We start from the raw sequence: 18085 nt of genomic DNA, 5'->3' as shown, positions 1-18085 counted from the left end.
TAATCTGCAGACTGTGAGGACGTTCTCAATTAAAAATAATTGGAACAATGAAACCGTACTCAAAGGTTCAACAAACGGCGGGATGTTTGGTTTTATGTGACAAATTAGTAGTGTTGAGGGTACAGAAGTCAAAGGAAATGACAAGCTCTAGGTTTTGTTTTGGGGTGTGTGTGTGTGTGTGTGTGTGTGTGTGTGTGTGTGTGTGTGTGTATGTGTGTGTGTGTGTGTGTGTGATTAAATCTTACTTACCAAGAAAAGTATGATGACTGGGTTTTCAAAATCTGGTGAAGATATTAGGTGGCAGAGGGTGGTAAGGGGGGGAGGATGGGGAGGGGAACACCCATATAGAAGGGGAGGGGGAGGGGTTAAGGGGATGTTGGCTTGGAAACTGGGAAGGGGAATAACAATCGAAATGTAAATAAGAAATACAGAGACTGAAGGAACACCCATTCAGAGCCTGCCCCACATGTGGCCCATACATATAGAGCCACCCAATTAGACAAGATGGATGAAGCAAAGAAGTGCAGACCGACAGGAGCCGGATGTAGATCGAACCTGAGAGACACAGCCAGAATACAGCAAATACAGAGGCGAATGCCAGCAGCAAACCACTGAACTGAGAACGGGACCCCCGTTGAAGGAATCAGAGAATGAACTGGAAGAGCTTGAAGGGGCTTGAGACTCCATATGTACAACAATGCCAAGCAACCAGAGCTTCCAGGGACTAAGCCACTACCTAAAGACTATACATGGACTGACCCTGGACTCTGACCTCATAGGTAGCAATGAATATCCTAGTAAGAGCACCAGTGGAAGGAGAAGCCCTGGGTCCTGTTAAGACTGAACCCCCAGTGAACTAGGACTGTCGGGGGGAGGGGCGGCAATGGAGGAGGGTGGGGAGGGGAACACCCCTAGAGAGAGGGGGGAGGGGTTTAGGGGGATGTTGGCCCCGAAACCGGGAAGTGGAATAACAATTGATATGTAAATAAGAAATACTCAAGTTAATAAAGATGGAAAAAAACAAAGAAAATGGATAGAACTGAAGACTCTGGTTCTCTCTGTGGGTGGACCTGCTAGCCCAACACAGATTGTTTTTTGAGATGGTGTGGTGTAATACACAGACAAGTCTAGGCAATCCTGACATCTCTCGTGGGCATCTTTCTGATTCTAATCCTCGATAAGCACTCTGGCTTCGGGCCTTATGAACATTAGACCCTCTGTTGGCAAACCTTTAAACATGCATATGATGTTTGTGGAGTGCCCTGCTCCCATTCAACCTTAGCTCATGATATACGTATGCTTGTCAGTATACAAGTGTATATACATGTATATGTGTGTACGCGTGTTTATGTATGTATGTTTTTATAAAATTTCACTATCTATATAAAGTGTAGGAACAACGAACAGAAAATATATCATATATGCCTTTCTGAGACAGAATTAATTCATTTAACATGATTATCGCAAGTTGCATCCATTTTCTGATCTAGTTTTTCCCTTTAGGTATATCTGTACATATTCCTTGTATACTTCTTGGTTACTGGGCTGGCACCTAAGATATGGTTCCACGAATTAGTTATTGTTAAGAGTGCTGGAATAAACATTGATTTAGAAGAATCTCAAGGATGGCTTGGAATTTTTTAGTTAGACATTCCAGAAATAGTATAGGGTTTCTGTTTTCTTTGGATACAGATTGTATTTTCCAGGAGTTATCTAAAATACTTTGAAGTATCTAGCAATATGTAGAAAATTATGGGAGCCAATTACCTGGTGGATGCCATGCAGGAAGAACCGTGGTGTGCAAGTGAGCTTTCTGGAGATGGTCCACCATTTTGTCACACTTGTGAAGGATGTACCTTAGAGAGGCAAAGCCTTGGGGTTTTGTCTTTGGACTGCTTCTTGCTTCTGTTGTGCATTCTCATGTATGTCATTGTTCTTTTTCTCCCATATCTAGCATGGTATGAATCGGTATATGGAGACCTTCACTGTCTGTTGTGATTGCTTCATGGGGGATAGCTAACTCTTTTGGGCAATTTTCCTGCAAATCAATATGAAGACAAATATTGATATACTAATGGTATTTAAATGAATTAAAGATTTTGCAGAATTCCTAATTTGGTTTAAATATCATTAAGAAGTTAGGATTGTTGGTAGATAGATTAGGAAACTGGTTTTGGCAGAAAGATATAGCAAAAATAGAACTAAGAGCAGAACGAGCCCCCTCCTTATAGAGTAGTCAGGGCTGCAGAGGTTTGAAAAGGAGCGCAGTGACCTCTCATGCATTACAAGCCCATAGTTGTACTTGGAAGAGAAAATAGGCTTGGGCTTGGGACAAGTTATTGATCAAAGAAAACATTCATTCTAGCTTGGGTCTGAGCTTCTTGATCTTGTCATCCAGGAATTGGTCTCAGATTTCAGTCTGGGCTGTGAAAAGGCAGGGTTGTGAATAAAGAGTAAATAATTCTTTTATGAGGACAAGAAGAGAGAACAGATGATTATCCAGTTTAGCTGAACAAGACTTCAAAATAAGATGTAAGATAGCTGATCTGTTTCTTGGTAAATAAAAATTGTTGTCAGCTGAGCAGAGGGAAAAACTTGCTAGTATAGACTCAGCTTGCTTAACACTTGTTAATCAATGATGCAAAGAAGTATTGCTTTGGGGTTATGATGAACTTTTGAAGAGATAGATGTGAAATGTTCAGTCAGGTATGGGTTTCAAAAGAAGAATACACAATCAATAATCCTATTGTAATCATTTTCTTTAATGATTTAAATCTGCTTTGAAGAATATGTTTTTGTAGTAGTTATTTGGGAGAATATATATAACTTGTGGCTATGAGGTAATCTTTTTTCTTACGTAGAGCATTTTTGTCTTAAATGGTATAAAAAAGGCTTAGAGAAAAAAGTAAAGTTGTTGGAGCTTCGTGGAGCCTTGCTGCATCTACCGTGTGTGTGTGTCTGTGTGTGTGTGTCTGTGTGTGTGTGTGTGTGTGTGTGTGTGTGTGTTATCAACCCCTGCCCGTTTTACTGACCCCAGAGAGTTTTTCACCAGCCACAAGGAATTAAGGTTTACTCCCTCACAGAAAAGCCTGCAGCATGATTATTGGGAATCCATGCCCCTCCTCAGTACTTGACCTTGCAGAAGTTAGACTTGACCATTACTATACAACATTTAAATGGAGTCTATATGTCTATTGCTATATCTGTCTGTCTGTCTATCATCTCTATCTTTATTATTCTATATGGCAGAGGTACTATCAAAATGCTTATTTTGACTTCTAATTCTCCTCAAGAGAAATCCTATACAATAAAAAATAAATACTTTTTTCTAATTTTCAAAAGTTATTTTCATCATTTCTTCTCTTATTTACATAATATAAATATATATATATTGCTATGTGATTATGTCCATCTTCATGTAGCAATTGATTTACAATTTATATACATTCATTATACTTTGTAGTGAATTATTTTCAAATATGATATATATCACCATCAAATAACATTAAATTGGATATGGAATGTAGTCTTAATATATCAGATGAAGAGTCTCATAGGACAAAGGGAAATCAACCCTATGGCTGAAGCTTTTTTAAACATTCAAATTTATCAGAAGTGTTTTTCTAAGACTGGAGAGAAGAAACAGTTCTGTAGCCAGAGAAGAGCATAGTAGAAGGCAGATAGTCTTCATTAAGGTTAATTTGTTTTCATATTTTCTGGTTATTTGGGACAATCTAAAAGAAAATAATGAAAATGCCTTTAGTAAATATTTTATATTCAAAAATATAAACCTTGAATCATAAAAACAAAATAAGACACATTGAATTAAATTATATATAACCTTTAAGAAATGGCTGAGGGAAAGTACATACATTAGAAGAAGTGAAACATTTTGCATTTCTTGGCATATTATTCCAGCCATATCAATGTGGATTTGTTACCTGATAAGACTTTTGGGGTAAAACATTGTAATTACTCATCCCAAATACAAAGGCCATGATAAACCAAAATATGGCTATTACCAAAGCCCAGGTTGGTGAAGCAATGCGGGTTACTTAGAGCAAACAAAAATGAAACAAAGATAGCTGTATCAACCAAGCCCACCGCATTATGAGTCATAGATCACAGAAGTTGGGAACCTGGTGAATACTGTACACAGACTGAAGGCAGCTCAACAGATTGCAATGTGTCCTTTCCACATGACTCAGCTGGTCTAAATCTCTTCCAAGTGTTTAGTCTGCTCTAGGTCTTCTTGACACCATGGCTTTGAAGAGAATCTTCTTTCCAGATTGGCTTATGTGATTGACCCTCAGTAGCCTTTGTTCTTTAACTTGGTTGAGGGGCTTAGTGAGTCCAGTCCGTTTCAGGGAATTCCTGAAGCTATTTTGAGTTGCTTATCATCTATCCTTATGAACCTCTCTATAGGATGGAATATTTCAATTTCAGAGGAAGCTGCTCCATACAAAGATTGATCACAGAATGTTAGGCTGAGGCTGCTGTGCATATACTTTCTAGTTCCCCAAGCTTTTCTATTCAAATATGGTCATGCACATTTTTAGGGCAGTCCCAGCCATTCCATGCTTATTCTGGATAGAGATTGGATTGTATCAGTGCAGTTACCTATACTATTATTCACCAGCTTGACTTGTTCTCCGACAATCTTTCTAAGTGGATAGAGGTTTTGTGACATTTATCACTACCTTAACCTGTGTAAACCACAGGGCTTCAGTCAGATTTCTGAAAACACAGCAGGTATGAATCTGCCTCCTTGTACCTTATCTTACTGACCACTATCAAAGTCCCAACTCTCCAGGGTTCTAATGCTTTCTCCTTCTTACACATCCATTCAGAAAGTACACATAACAGTAAATATTGCTTGTTGCTTAAGGATTCTGACAGCCCTATATGAGATAGGCAATGGAGGAGCAGTGCTATCAAAGCTCAGGTCTCATTCCCAATGTTTAACATTTACCAAACAGACAATTTGACTTATAAAGCCAAGACCTTTCCATCTTCCTTAGAACTGTGCTCCACAGTCTATAGCCTACTATGGCAATCTGCAGATATCTGTTTGCCTAAATCCAGGAAGAGAATCCTGAATTAGGTCACAATTCAGGCTGGATGAGGTGATGGCTTGAATTCTAAAGCTCAAACCAAAAAAAAAAAAGGCCATTCCCCAGGAAGATGTCTTTCCCCACACAAACACAAGGAGAAATTAGCAGGACCTGGATATGGAATTTACCTATGCCAATGCTTACTGAAGGTTTGCAAAAAGTATCTCACAGAGCAAGTTGACTAAATAAAACTGAGGCAAATTATCCAGACCCAGTTAGAATCCATCTCTACTTAAGCTCAATTTAAACACACTAACTGGAACCCATAGAAGGCCTTGCCATTGTCAAAGTGCATTTTCCCAGCCATTACTCTCCAAATAATAGACAAAAACGTAGAAAGCTATATCAAGCATTTATTATCCCTTTCTTGTATCTTATTAATGCCCACTTTACTAATAACTGCCCCCTTGCTTCTGTTTGGCAAGAGAATCCACAATTACAGCCAGATAGAAGGATTTTAGATATAATCAATGCTGATCACCCTACATTGTCTTTGAGTATGGTATTTTGATTAAACATGGGCAAAGGGGCAGAAGTGATTATTGGTACTTCTAGGTCACATTCTTAAAAGGAAGCTGCATGCCTGACAGTTTAAATTTTTTTTCCTATTGGCACAAATGCTGATAGGAAGCCTCCTTTTACCTCCAAGGATAAGGAAGATATACCTGATAAAGGGCAGAACCATAAGACAGAAGAATTCATAGGATGCCTAGGTGATCTGAGTAAAAAGAATTATTCCAACTAATCAGCCTTTTCTCTTAGGCATAGGCATGTGAACCCAACATCAATCTTTTTATTCTGTTTAAACTATTTTATTGGACTTCTATTAAAGTGAGCAAGCTGATGTAGTGTTCTAGCCTGTACTATTGGCCTGGAGAATGCAAAAGTTATAGAAGTTGGGAAGTTACACTGTCAGGAAAAGACACTTTATGGGGCCTACACCTGCACAAGTAGTGCATGCTTTATGATGGAGAAGATATATATAATTTCATGCCAGGATTTTTACTGCAAATAAGTATTGACTGCAGGCCAGAAAGTCTCTTTGGATACACACAAAATGTCTGTGGAGAGATGTTTACTTTAAAAGAAAACAGTCTAGTGAAAGTCACTTAACCCCACATGATAAGTAATACCTTGCAAAAAGTGAGAGTACAGAGAGACCTAAGGGGAAAAACAGTAGCCACAGAGGGATCCTATCACTATGGAAATAAGAGTAACAGCTTTGGGGTACATCTTAGAAATGTCACTGAAACACAAACCAAGATGTCATCACAGAGCATGACAGATTTATTACAGACAAACATGATTTGGAAAATATCATTCACAGTTTTAGGAGACTGTTTTATTTGTGAAATATCTTTTTTAAAGATTTATCATTATTTATGGTCTCTCTCTCTCTCTCTCTCTCTCTGTGTGTGTGTGTGTGTGTGTGTGTGTGTGTGTGTGTGTGTGTGTGTGTGTGCAGGTATCAATGCTAGCAGAGATAAGAAGAGTACATCAGGGAGGCATCCCCTAAAGTTGGAGAACAGGTGATCAAGTGCTTGTGACTCACTCTCTCTGCATAGGTCCTGGGACGTGACCCCTGTACGTGTTACAAGACCACAATGCACTCTTCCCTCCCGACTCTCTCCGCCCTGTAAGTTTTATTTGCACATAGCTCGGACCACATAGATTTATTTGCACTCATGAAATTTCACATTCTCTACAGAAGCTTGCTTTGGCGTGAGTCTCTGATGTAGCACCAATATTCTTTCTATTATTTAAAGCTGCAGAGCCACATTATTATCTTAATGAAACAAAATATATGAGTGTTGCCACCACTAGCACCAGTTTGCATTCAGTCACAGCAAAGGAATTGGTGATGACATTTTTCTCATTTTGCTGCATAATTAAAGATTTTGTTTGACATACATAAAACTGAAAGCAGTTATCCTAGATGCTGGTAGCCTGTTTTATATGTTCTGGTTAAAGTGGTATTTTAAATGAGATTTTATATAAATTTAAAGCATTTGACAACCCATAGACCTAGTTGTCAAATTCAAAGAGGAACACTCTACAAATAATAGTTATCTATTCATCAATTGTATTATTTGCCCTTTAGTAGCATAATACTTAGGGAGTAGGGAATGTATGTTCATCCAAACTTAGAAAAGAAAAAGGCCTATTTATAATTTGTCTAATATTCCCCAAGTATCTTTCTGACTAATAAGTCATCAGATCCTTACATCTTTAAGTCTTGTAAATAATGAACATATCTGTTACCATCACCAGAAGATAGAGTTTTAGATATTTCAAAAGTCATATGATTTTCACAAGATCACAGAGAAAATGTTGGTCATAAGTTAGATCAGAACCCAGACCACTGAGCATCAGACTTTAAAACAACATTCAATTATCTCAACCTGTGTAGGTAACTACAGCTGATGCTGAATTTATACGTACAATAGCAATGGTATGTCCAGAGAGGTCAACATTTCATGCACCAGTTCACCATCCTCCCTGCTCCTGCTCTTACAATCTTTCTGGCCTGTCTTCTGCCATGCTGTGTTTCTCAACCCCCTCTCCCCTACCCCCTGTGTGTGTGCATGCAGCATGCATGCAGGCATACATGTATGTATGTGTGTGCATGTGTGTGTCTGTCTGTGAGAATGTATGAGTGTGTGTGTATGTGTGTGTGCAGGAGTGTGTATGCATGCTCATCTGGAGAGGGTTGATATCAATAGATATTCTATCTGTTGAAGAGCACTTATACTGGTTGCCTGTACTGCAGTGGGTAACCCTATAGGCACATGCATATATGGACAGTCTAATTGGACGTAACTGAACATTCACAGATGATATTTTTGGGCAAAGCTAAATATATTAGGCAAGCAAAACTTGGCTATCTGAAAGAAGAATTTTGCACAAAAGAGAAGCTACGACAAACACCTCTAAAATAGTTTTGTTGATAAATTCAAAACTGGGGCATCACTGGGAGGGGAGCCCCTTGTTCCTATGGAGTTTCAATGACCCAGGATAGGAAAATGCTAGGGCACTGAGGCAGGAGTGGGTTGGTGGGTGGGGAGCACCCTCATAGAGGGAGGGGAGAGGGAGGGAATAGGGGATTTGTGGAGAGGAGACTGGGAAAGGGGATAACATTTGAAAAATAAATAAACAAAATAACCAATAAAAAAAGAAAAAATTTCAAAACACCCTCAGCTCAATACCAGTTAGGTTGGAAGAGCACAGAGGGAAACAGAAGATATTGAAAAGGTGTCTGAGACCAAGAAACCATGTGAACACTTCACATTTGCAGAGAAAGAGGTATGGATCCAGAGGAAAGCTTGGGTTACAACAGAAATAGAAACTTCAGAAGTAAAGAAACTGATCTACTCACTTGTTCACAATAATAGATTGGGTTTTCAAGATAGTAAATGAAAACAGGAGATTGTCACAATAAACAAGCCTTCCTATAACAATAACCCAATTATATCAAGCCAGCCATCTTTTAGCTAACCAAGCTAACATATCTATTCCTATTGTAACTCATGGGACATCTTTCTTTTAATTTCAAATTGAGCAATAAAGTTTGAAAAAACTGTCCTGACAGCTGTTGATTCTGCTAAAATTAGCTTCTATAAAGTCCTACAAAGTGAAGTTACCAATTTAGTTATCCTGTGATTTTTATTACTCACTATTCTTGGATTTTGTGTCCTTAAATGAGAAGTCATTTGACCAAAACAGAATTAACAATGCTCTTTAGTAGAGCGACAGTGTAGGCTGGGACCATGGTATATACCTACATCCACAGTACTTGGGAGGCTGAGGCAAGAGGTTGCTGCATTTGTGGTCAGCTGAGTTACTTAGTGAGTTTCAAGATAGTCTCAACTGCATAAGGGATGGATTCCCAGGTGGGACAGTCTCTGAATGAGCCACCAAACCCAGTCACTATTGCTGATACCAAGAAGTGCTTGCTGACAGGAGTCAGATATGGGTGTCTTCTGAGAGGCAGAGCCCTACTGATACAGATGAGCATGGTTATAGCTAAACATTGGACTGAACAAGGGGACCCCAATGGAGGAGTTGGAGAAAATACTGAAGGAGCTGAAAGAGTTTGCAACCCCATAGAAAGAACAACACTATCAACCAACCAGACCCCACCAGAGCTCTCAGGGACTAAACCACCAACCAACACATGGAGGGATGCATGACTCCAGCCACATATGTATCAGAGGATGGCATTGTCCAGCATCAATAGGAGGAAAAGCCCTTGGTCTTGTGTGGGTTTGTTTCCCCAATGTAGGATTATGCCAGTGCGTTGAGGTAGGAGTGGGTAGCTGGGAGTGGAAGCATCCTCATAGAAGCAGGGGGAGGAGGGAAGGGAAAGGGGACAAAGGGGACAACATTTGAAATATAAATACATAAAATATCTTAGAAAAATAAAATTAAAAAAAAGATAGCCTCAACTATATAGTAAGGCTTTGTCTCAAAAACATTAAGACCAATAAGTAAATACTAAGTACAAATATTAATAAAAATATAAAAATTAAAAAATATGCATTATATTGTTGGAAATGTTGGGAAGCTGTTGTTTTTTTCCTGTCTTTTAATATCTGTATAAATTACTTATTTCTGTATTTCCACGGTACTTCTTAATATTATGTAATATTCAGGATTTGAAGAATGTACAGAAAAAAATTAATTCCAATGTTTGGAGTATATTTTTCTTTTTATTAATGAATTACTAATCTCATTTCAAATGCTGAGAATCTATTCAAACAATCTCTCTCGCCATTGAAAAATTGATATTTTTAATAAATAACTTGAAAAATAAATATTGTTATGTTTTAATCATTTAGTGGACAGAAGATAGATTTGAAACTTTTCCCCTGTGAATTCCCAGTAATCATTATCATTGGGTGTCAATTTAATTTACTCTGATAGTACTTTCTGGTAGACTCTGGAGGTTAATCCTCTGTGCTGGCATTGGTGCTTAGGGGTGTAAGCTAATTCCACCGTGTACCAGAAAAGACCTCACTGAGCAGCAGTAAATCCAAGGAGCGACGAGCTCATCTTTTCTCATTCTTTTTCTGACTCAATAGCAAATGTCACATAGATAAAGTTAAAAAAAAAAAGATCTACAGAGGAAGTCAAAAGATAACACCTAGCCAACAAGGTGAGCTTTCCCCCTAATGATGTGAGAGCCACAGGAACCTTATCCTGCTCTTAACAAGTTGAAAGAAATTCTGCTTAACACTTCACCATAGAACTGTTATTTTCCTCCGCAGCAGGCACTGTGGCTTTAAGACACATAGAAAATAGACTTTTTATTCTCAATACAGCCAACATGACTTTTATATATGAAGTCAGAAAGTCTGAAGAAAAACTTTACATATTTTTATTTTCCCCCACCCAACCTACATATTTTTAAAAGATCTAAGGTGCATATTTGCAGATATCCATGTTTTCTAATAACTCGTATGAGGAAAAATATTTAATAAAGTTCTGTTACTGTTCCTCCAAATAAAGGTTTAATAGATATCTTCCGGATAGAAAATAGGCCAAGAAGGTGACCTCTCTATGTTCTATTATTTCACCAAATGCAATCATCTTCTAGCACCAATATTAAGTATGCTCAGCCCCTCCCCACAAAAGGAGCATAGCATTGGGGCTGTGCTATAACCAACACAGTAACAATTAGTCAATAAGTGTTTGAACATTATACGTTGAACAGAGTATTTGATAGTGGTAAGCACCAGCCAATGAACAGAATTTAGTAACAAAAGAGAGAATTAATTTTTTTCCTGCAAAAGCACAAAGGACCAGTAAATGACCAATCACACGGGCATCCATAGCTACATTTCAAACAAAATCAATGAAACATAGTCTATCAGATAAGTTGTCACATGTGTAATTAACCAATATTCTTGGACATTTCTGAGTGAGACTTGTTTTTATAAAACAACTAATAGTGAAAATAACCTACAGCTGCCGCAAGTGGAGTAACCCTGGCTCCAAACCATTCTTGGTTCTATGGCCCAGCAGTTGAGTGCAGTGCAGAGATAGCCGGTTCGAAACCAAGTGGGACTGAGCAGTACAGTGATACCAACAGCAGATACCGGAAGCCTACTCTGTTCAGATTTACTCAGATACAGTACTGGCATGGATAATTATAGGAAAAGGATCAGGTCTTAAGTGAGGAATAGGGCACTAAAAAAAGTAAAAATTATTAAGATGGTTGACCATAAATCAAGAGTTAAAAATGCAGAACAGACGTTAAAAAACTAGAGTAAGAAACCACACTCCCCATCTAATAATCCAGTTTCAAAGTATCCTAAAAGTAAAGAGGGAGGGGAAACAGAGAGAAAATAGAGTGGAGATGTCTGGGGAGATGAGCTGGCACAGTCGGCAAGATGGCTTGCTGCAAACAACAATGACTTAAGAGTTCGATTCCTGAATTCTACATGATAGAGAGAACTAATTTCTGCAAGTTATTCTCTGCCCTGTGCATGCATACTGTGTATGCATGTACACACACACGGGGGGGGGGGGAGACCCACACTGAAGCATCAGGCAGAGAGCTCTGAAAGTTTTGTGGAAGAGTGGGATAAAAATCTGAGTGAGCCAGGGGGCTTCAGAACATGTCAAGAAGTCCTACAGAGTCAACTAACCTGGACTCATAGGAGCTCACAGAGACTGAGCCACCAACCAGGGACTATGCATGGGCTGGACCTAGGCCTCCTATACGTTTGTAGCAGATGTTTAGCTTGGTCTTTACATGAAAATCCTCATATGTAGAGAGGGACAGTCTTCATTTTCATCTCTGTTCTCTGCCATTGGATCACCTTCCCCTGCCTCTGTACGGTTAGGTCTCAGTGGGAGAGGACATGCCTATCCTGCTGTGACTAGATGGCCAAGGGTGAGGTGGTAAACAAGGAGGTTTCTCCCTTCTCTGAGGAGAAGGGAAGAGGGCAAAGGGGAGGGATTTGTAAGGGGGAACTTGAAGAAGAGGAGAGGAGGCTGGGGTTGGGATGTAAAGTGAGTAAAATGAATGAATGAATGAATGAATGAATGAACAAATGTAAAAGTAAAAGAAAATATTTAGATAGAAATTAATTAAGTGTAAATAAATCTTATATAAAATAACATATGGTGATTCTTCTGACTGTCAACTTTTGCATATGGTCTAGGGCAACCTAATGGAAACCATGGAAAAATCACTGGGCAGAAGAGAAAGTTGTGAAATCTGCATTATCTTCTTTTTTTGGGGGGGAGGTGCATTTTTCTCTTATTGGTCTTTTACATATTTTATAATTTTATTTTTTGTAGATATTTTTTGTAGATGTATTTACACTTGAAATGTTATCTCTTTCACCCCTCTCCCATAACCCGTCCCTCATCCCGATGCTTCTATGAGTATTCTCCCATGTCCACCCATATACTCTAACCTCAATGCCCAGGCATTACCCTATACTGGGGAAAAAGCCTACACAGGACCAAGGACTTTTCCTCCCATTGATGCTGGGCAATGCCACCCTTTGCCACATATGCAGCTGAAGTCATGGTTCCCTCCATGTGTACTCATTGGTTGGTGGGTTAGTCCCTGGGAGATCTGGTGGGGTTTGGTTGGTTGATATTGTTGATTTTCCTAGGGTATTGCAAACCCCTTCAGCTCCTTCAGTCTTTTCTCTAACTCTTCCATTGGGGACCTCTTGTTAGTCCAATGGATAGCTACAACCATCGTCATCTGGATTAGTAGGTCTCGGGAAGAGCCTCTCAGAAGACACCCATATCAGGTTCCTGTCAGCAAGCACTTCTTGACATCAGCAATAGTGACTGGGTTTGGTTGCTGCATATGGGATGGATCCACAGGTGGGGCAGTCTCTGGATGACATTTTCTTCAGTCCCTACTCCACATTGTGTTCTGATATTTCCTCCTGTGAGTATTTTGTTCTCCCTCCTAAGAAGGAATGAATCATGTACATTTGGTCTCCCTTCTTCTTGGGCTACATATGATCTGTGAATTTTTTCTTAGATAGTCCAAACTATTGGGTTAACATTCAGTTATCAGTGAGTGCATACCATTTGTGTCCTTTTATATCTGGATTACCTCACTCAGGAAGTATACTTCTATATTTCTACTTCCATCCATTTGCCTAAGAATTTCATGTAGTCATAGTTTTTAATAGCTGAGTAGTACTCGATTGTGTAAATGTACCACATTTTCTTTATCCATTCTTCTGTTGAGGGACATCTGGGTTTTTACCAGCTTCTGGCTATTATAAATAAGGCTGCTATGAACATAGTAGAACATGTGTCCTTGTTATACGTTGGAGCATCTTTTGGGTATATGCCCAGGAGTGGTATAGCTGGGTCCTCAGGTGGTACTACTATGTCAACTGTTCTGAGGAACCTCAAAACTGATTCCCAAAGTGGTTGTAACAGCTTGAAATCCCATCAACAATGGAGGAGTGTTCTTCTTTCTTCACATCCTCAACAGCATCTACTGTCACCAGGGGTTTGATCTTAGCCATTCTGACTGGTGTAAGGTGGAATCTGATGGTTGTTTTGATTTGCATTTCCCTGATGACTAAGGATGTTGAACATTTCTTTAGGTGCTTCTCAGGCATTCCGTATTCCTCAGTTGAGAATTCTTTGTTTCACTCTGTACCCCATTTTTAAGTAGGATTATTTGATTCTCTGGAGTCTAACTTTTGAGTTCTTTGTATACATTAAATATTAGCCCTCTATTGGATGTAGGATTGATAAAGACATTTTCCCAATCTGTTAGTTGTTGTTTTGTCCTATTGACAGTGTCCTTTGCCTTGCAGAAGCTTTGCAATTTTATAAGGTCTCATTTGTTATTTCTTTTTTTTTCTTTTTTTTTCTTTTTCTATTTTCTTTTTTTCAGAGCTGGGGACCGAACCCAGGGCCTTGTGCTTGCTAGGCAAGCACTCCACCACTGAGCTAAATCCCCAACCCCTGTTGTTTCTTGATCTTAGAGCAAAAGACATTGGTATTCTTTTCAGGAAATTTTCCCCTATGCCAATGTATCCAAGGCTTGCCCACATACTCTTCCATTAGTTTCAGTGTATCTGGTTTTATGTGGAGGTCTTTGATCCATGTGTACTTGACCTTTGTACAAGGAAATAAGAATGGGTCAATTTGCAATCTTATGCATGCTGACCTCAGGTTGAACCAGCACCATTTGCTGAAAATGCTGTCTTTTTTCCATTGGATAGTTTTTGCTCCTTTCTCAAAGGTCAAGTGACCATAGTTGTGTGGATTCATTTCTGGGTCTTCAGTTCTATATCACTATTCTTTCTGCCTGTATCATACCAATACCATGTGTTGTAGTAAAAATATAAAAATAAAAAAGGTAATGTGGTCTTTTACCCCGCTAGGTCTTCACCACAGTGCCTCAAGATATCTGCTAGATATCTTGGCGGAAATACAGCCCAGCCGCACACTTTCTTACACTCAAACCCTCACATAAAAGAACACACAACACAATAATCTTAGATCCAATTGGTAAAATATAATTGCCCACTTAAACATACAAAGCCCGGTACCATCCATCCCTTGAGAACATTAATAACAACCTGTAAATACACAGAGCAGAATCTTAACATCACCTGCCATGGCTTCTCCCCTCTCTCCCTCAGTCTCCTCCTCTTCCCTCAAACTTCTCTCCTGCCCATCCTTCCTTCTCCTCCAATGACAGGCCTCCTTCTATCCTGTACCTGCCCCTCACCAGTACTTTACAAATTCAATGGAGAGGTGCTTCTGGTGAAGTCACCTGAGTTCTGAGTCCTTGACTAGGCAGCTGTCCTTGGGGCAGTAGAATTAGCATGAAAATACAGTAACTTCAGGGCAAACCACAACAACCAGGCAGTTTTTCTCATGTTTCTAATACAGCTTGAGGTTAGGGATACTGATTCCCCAGAAGTTCTTTTATTGTTGAGTATAGTTTTTGCTATCCTGGGGTTTTTGTTATTCCAAATGAATTTGCAAATTGCTCTTTCTAACTCTATGAAAAATTGATTTGGAATTTTGATGGGGATTGCATTGAATCTGTAGATTGCTTTTGGCAAAACGGACATTTTTACTACATTAATCCTGCCAATCCATGAGCATTGGAGGTATTTCTATCTTCTGAGATCTTCTTCAATTTCTTTATTCAGAGACTTGAAGTTCTTATCATACAGATCTTTCACTTGCTTAGTTAAAGTCACACCAAGGTATTTTATATTATTTGGGACTATTATGAAGGATGTCCTTTCCCTAATTTCTTTCTCAGCCTGCTTATCTTTTGTGTAGAGGAAGGTTACTGATTTGTTTGAGTTAATTTTATACCCAGCCACTTTGCTGAAGTTGTTTATCAGGCTTGGTAGTTCTCTGGTGGAAATTTTGGCATCACTTAAGTATACTATCTTTAATTTCTTTCTTTATTTCTTCCTTGACCAAGTTGTCATTGAGTAGAGTGTTGTTATTGAAGACCAGCCTTAGTCCATGGTGAACTAATAGGATGCATGGGATTATTTCAATCTTCTTGTATCTGTTGAGTACTGTTTTGTGACTGATTATATGGTCAGTTTTGGAGAAGGTACCATGAGATGCTGAGAAGAAGGTAAATTCTTTTGTTTTAGGATGAATTGTTCTATAGATATCTGTTAAAGCCATTTGGTTATTAATTTCTGCTAGTTTCTCTGTGTCTCTGTTTACCATCTGTTTCCATGATCTGTCTATTGATGAATCGTATGAGTAATATGTGCTTTCAGCCTTAGTAAGGTTTCTTTTACAAATGTAGGTGTTCTTGCATTTGGAGCATAGATATTCAGGATTGAGAATTCATCTTGGTGGATTTTTCCTTCGCTAAATATGAAGTGTCCTTTTTTATTTTTTTGATAACTTTTGGTTGAATGTAGATTTTATTCAATATTAAAATGGCTAATCCAGCTTCTTTTTTGGGACCATTTGCTTGGAGTGTTGTTTTCCAGCCTTTTACTTTGAGGTGGTGTCTGTCTTTGTCACTGAGGTGTGTTTCCTGTATGCAGGAAAATGATGGGTCCTGTTTACATATCCAGACTTTTAGCCTATGTTTTTTTTTATTGCGGATTTGAGTATATTGATGTTAAAAGATATTAAGGAATAGTGATTTTTTCCTCTCATTTTTGTTGTTAGAGGTAGAATTATGTTTGTGTGACTCTCTCCTTTTGGGATTGTTCCAAGAAGATTACTTTCTTGCTTTTTCTATGGTGTAGTTCCCCTCCATGTGTTGGAATTTCCCATCTATTATTCTTTGTATGACTTGATTTGTGGAGAGGTATTGTGTAAATTTGATTTTGTCATAGAATATCTTGGTTTTCCATCTATAGTAATGGAGACTTTTGCTGGATATAAGAGCCTGGGATGGCATATGTATTATCTTAGGGTCTCTATGACATCTGTTCAGGATCTTCTAGCTTTTGTTGTCTCTGTCGAAAAGTCTGGTGTGATTCTGAAAGGTCTGCCTTTATATGTTACTTGACCTTTTTACCTTACTGCTTTTAATATTCTTTCTTTGTTTTGTGCATTTAGTGTTTTGACTATTATGTGACAAAAGGATTTTTTTTCTGGTCCAATCTATTGGAAGTTCTATAGTCTTCCTGTATGTTCATGGGCATCTCTTTCTTTAGCTTATGGAAGTTTTCTTCGATAATTTGTTTAAGATATTTACTGGCCCTATAAGTTAGGAATCTTCACTTTCTTACTATACCTATTATTCTTATGCTTGGTCTTTTCATTGTGTCCTGGATTTCCTGAATGTTCCTTAGGAGCTTTTTGCTTTTTGTATTTTCTTTGACTATTATGCCAATGTTTTCTATGGAATCCTCAGCCTCTGAGATTCTCTTTAAATCTCTTGTATTCTGTTTGTGATGCTTGAGTCTATAACTCTTGATCTCTTTCCTCGATTATCTATCTCCAAGGTTGCCTCCCTTTGTAATTTCTTTATTGTTTCTATTTTCACTTTTAGATCCTGGATGGTTTTGTTCATTTCCTTTTGGGTTGTATTTTCCTATAATTCTTAAAGTGATTTTTGTGTTTCCTTTTTAAGTGCTTCTATTTGTTTTCCTGTGTTGTCCTGTATTTCTTTAAGGAAGTTATTTATGTCCTTCTTAAAGTCCTCTATCATCATAGTGATTTGCAATTTTTAAATTCAAATCTGCTTTTCAAGTATATTGGAATATCCAGTATTTCCTGTGGTGGGAGAACTGGGTTCTAATGATGCCAATAATTTCTGTTTCTGTTGCTTAAGTTCTTGCATTTGTCTCTTACTATCTAATTATCTCTGATGTTAGTTGGTCTTGCTGTCTCTGACTGGAGCTTTTCTCTCCTGTGGGCCCAAAAGCCTGTGAGCCTGTGATCTTTGGAGTGAGAGTGCTCCTGGAAGACCAGTTCTCTGCTGGAAGGTCTTGGCTCCAAGATCTGTTTGACAGTCCCTGCTCTGGGCTCAGATGGAGACTAGAAGGGTCCAGTCCCAGGCTACCCTGCAACTGCTGAGCCCTGTACATTCCAGATATGTCTCTCCTTGGGAAGTCAATTGGGAGAAAGTGGGGACCCTCCTGAGTGCTTTGGGCTTAGGAGGAGAGTATTCCTGCCAGAAGAACTCTCTGCAGGCATATTCTGTATTTGAGGCCTGTTGGACAGCCTCAGCTCTGTGAGCAGATGGAGAATGGAAGGACTCTGCATTATCTTCTTGATGATATACTAAGAATATAGTCTGAAGAATGTCATCACTGTGGGTGGCTGGAAGAAGAATAGGCTGACCAACAGAATATTAACTATATTAATTTCAATCTATCCAATCATCTTTGAAAATTTACTGCATTTTATTAACATCTGTAGGTCTATCTAGTCAATTAAAAGTACGTTTCTATCATTCTACCTGAAGACAATCTACTGGAAATAGAGAGATGGTTCAGCGGTTAAGAACATTTATTGTTCTCACA

Source organism: Rattus rattus, chromosome 6, assembly GCF_011064425.1.
Source record: "Rattus rattus isolate New Zealand chromosome 6, Rrattus_CSIRO_v1, whole genome shotgun sequence".
NCBI lineage: Eukaryota > Metazoa > Chordata > Mammalia > Rodentia > Muridae > Rattus > Rattus rattus.
This window is presented reverse-complemented; position numbering follows the sequence as displayed.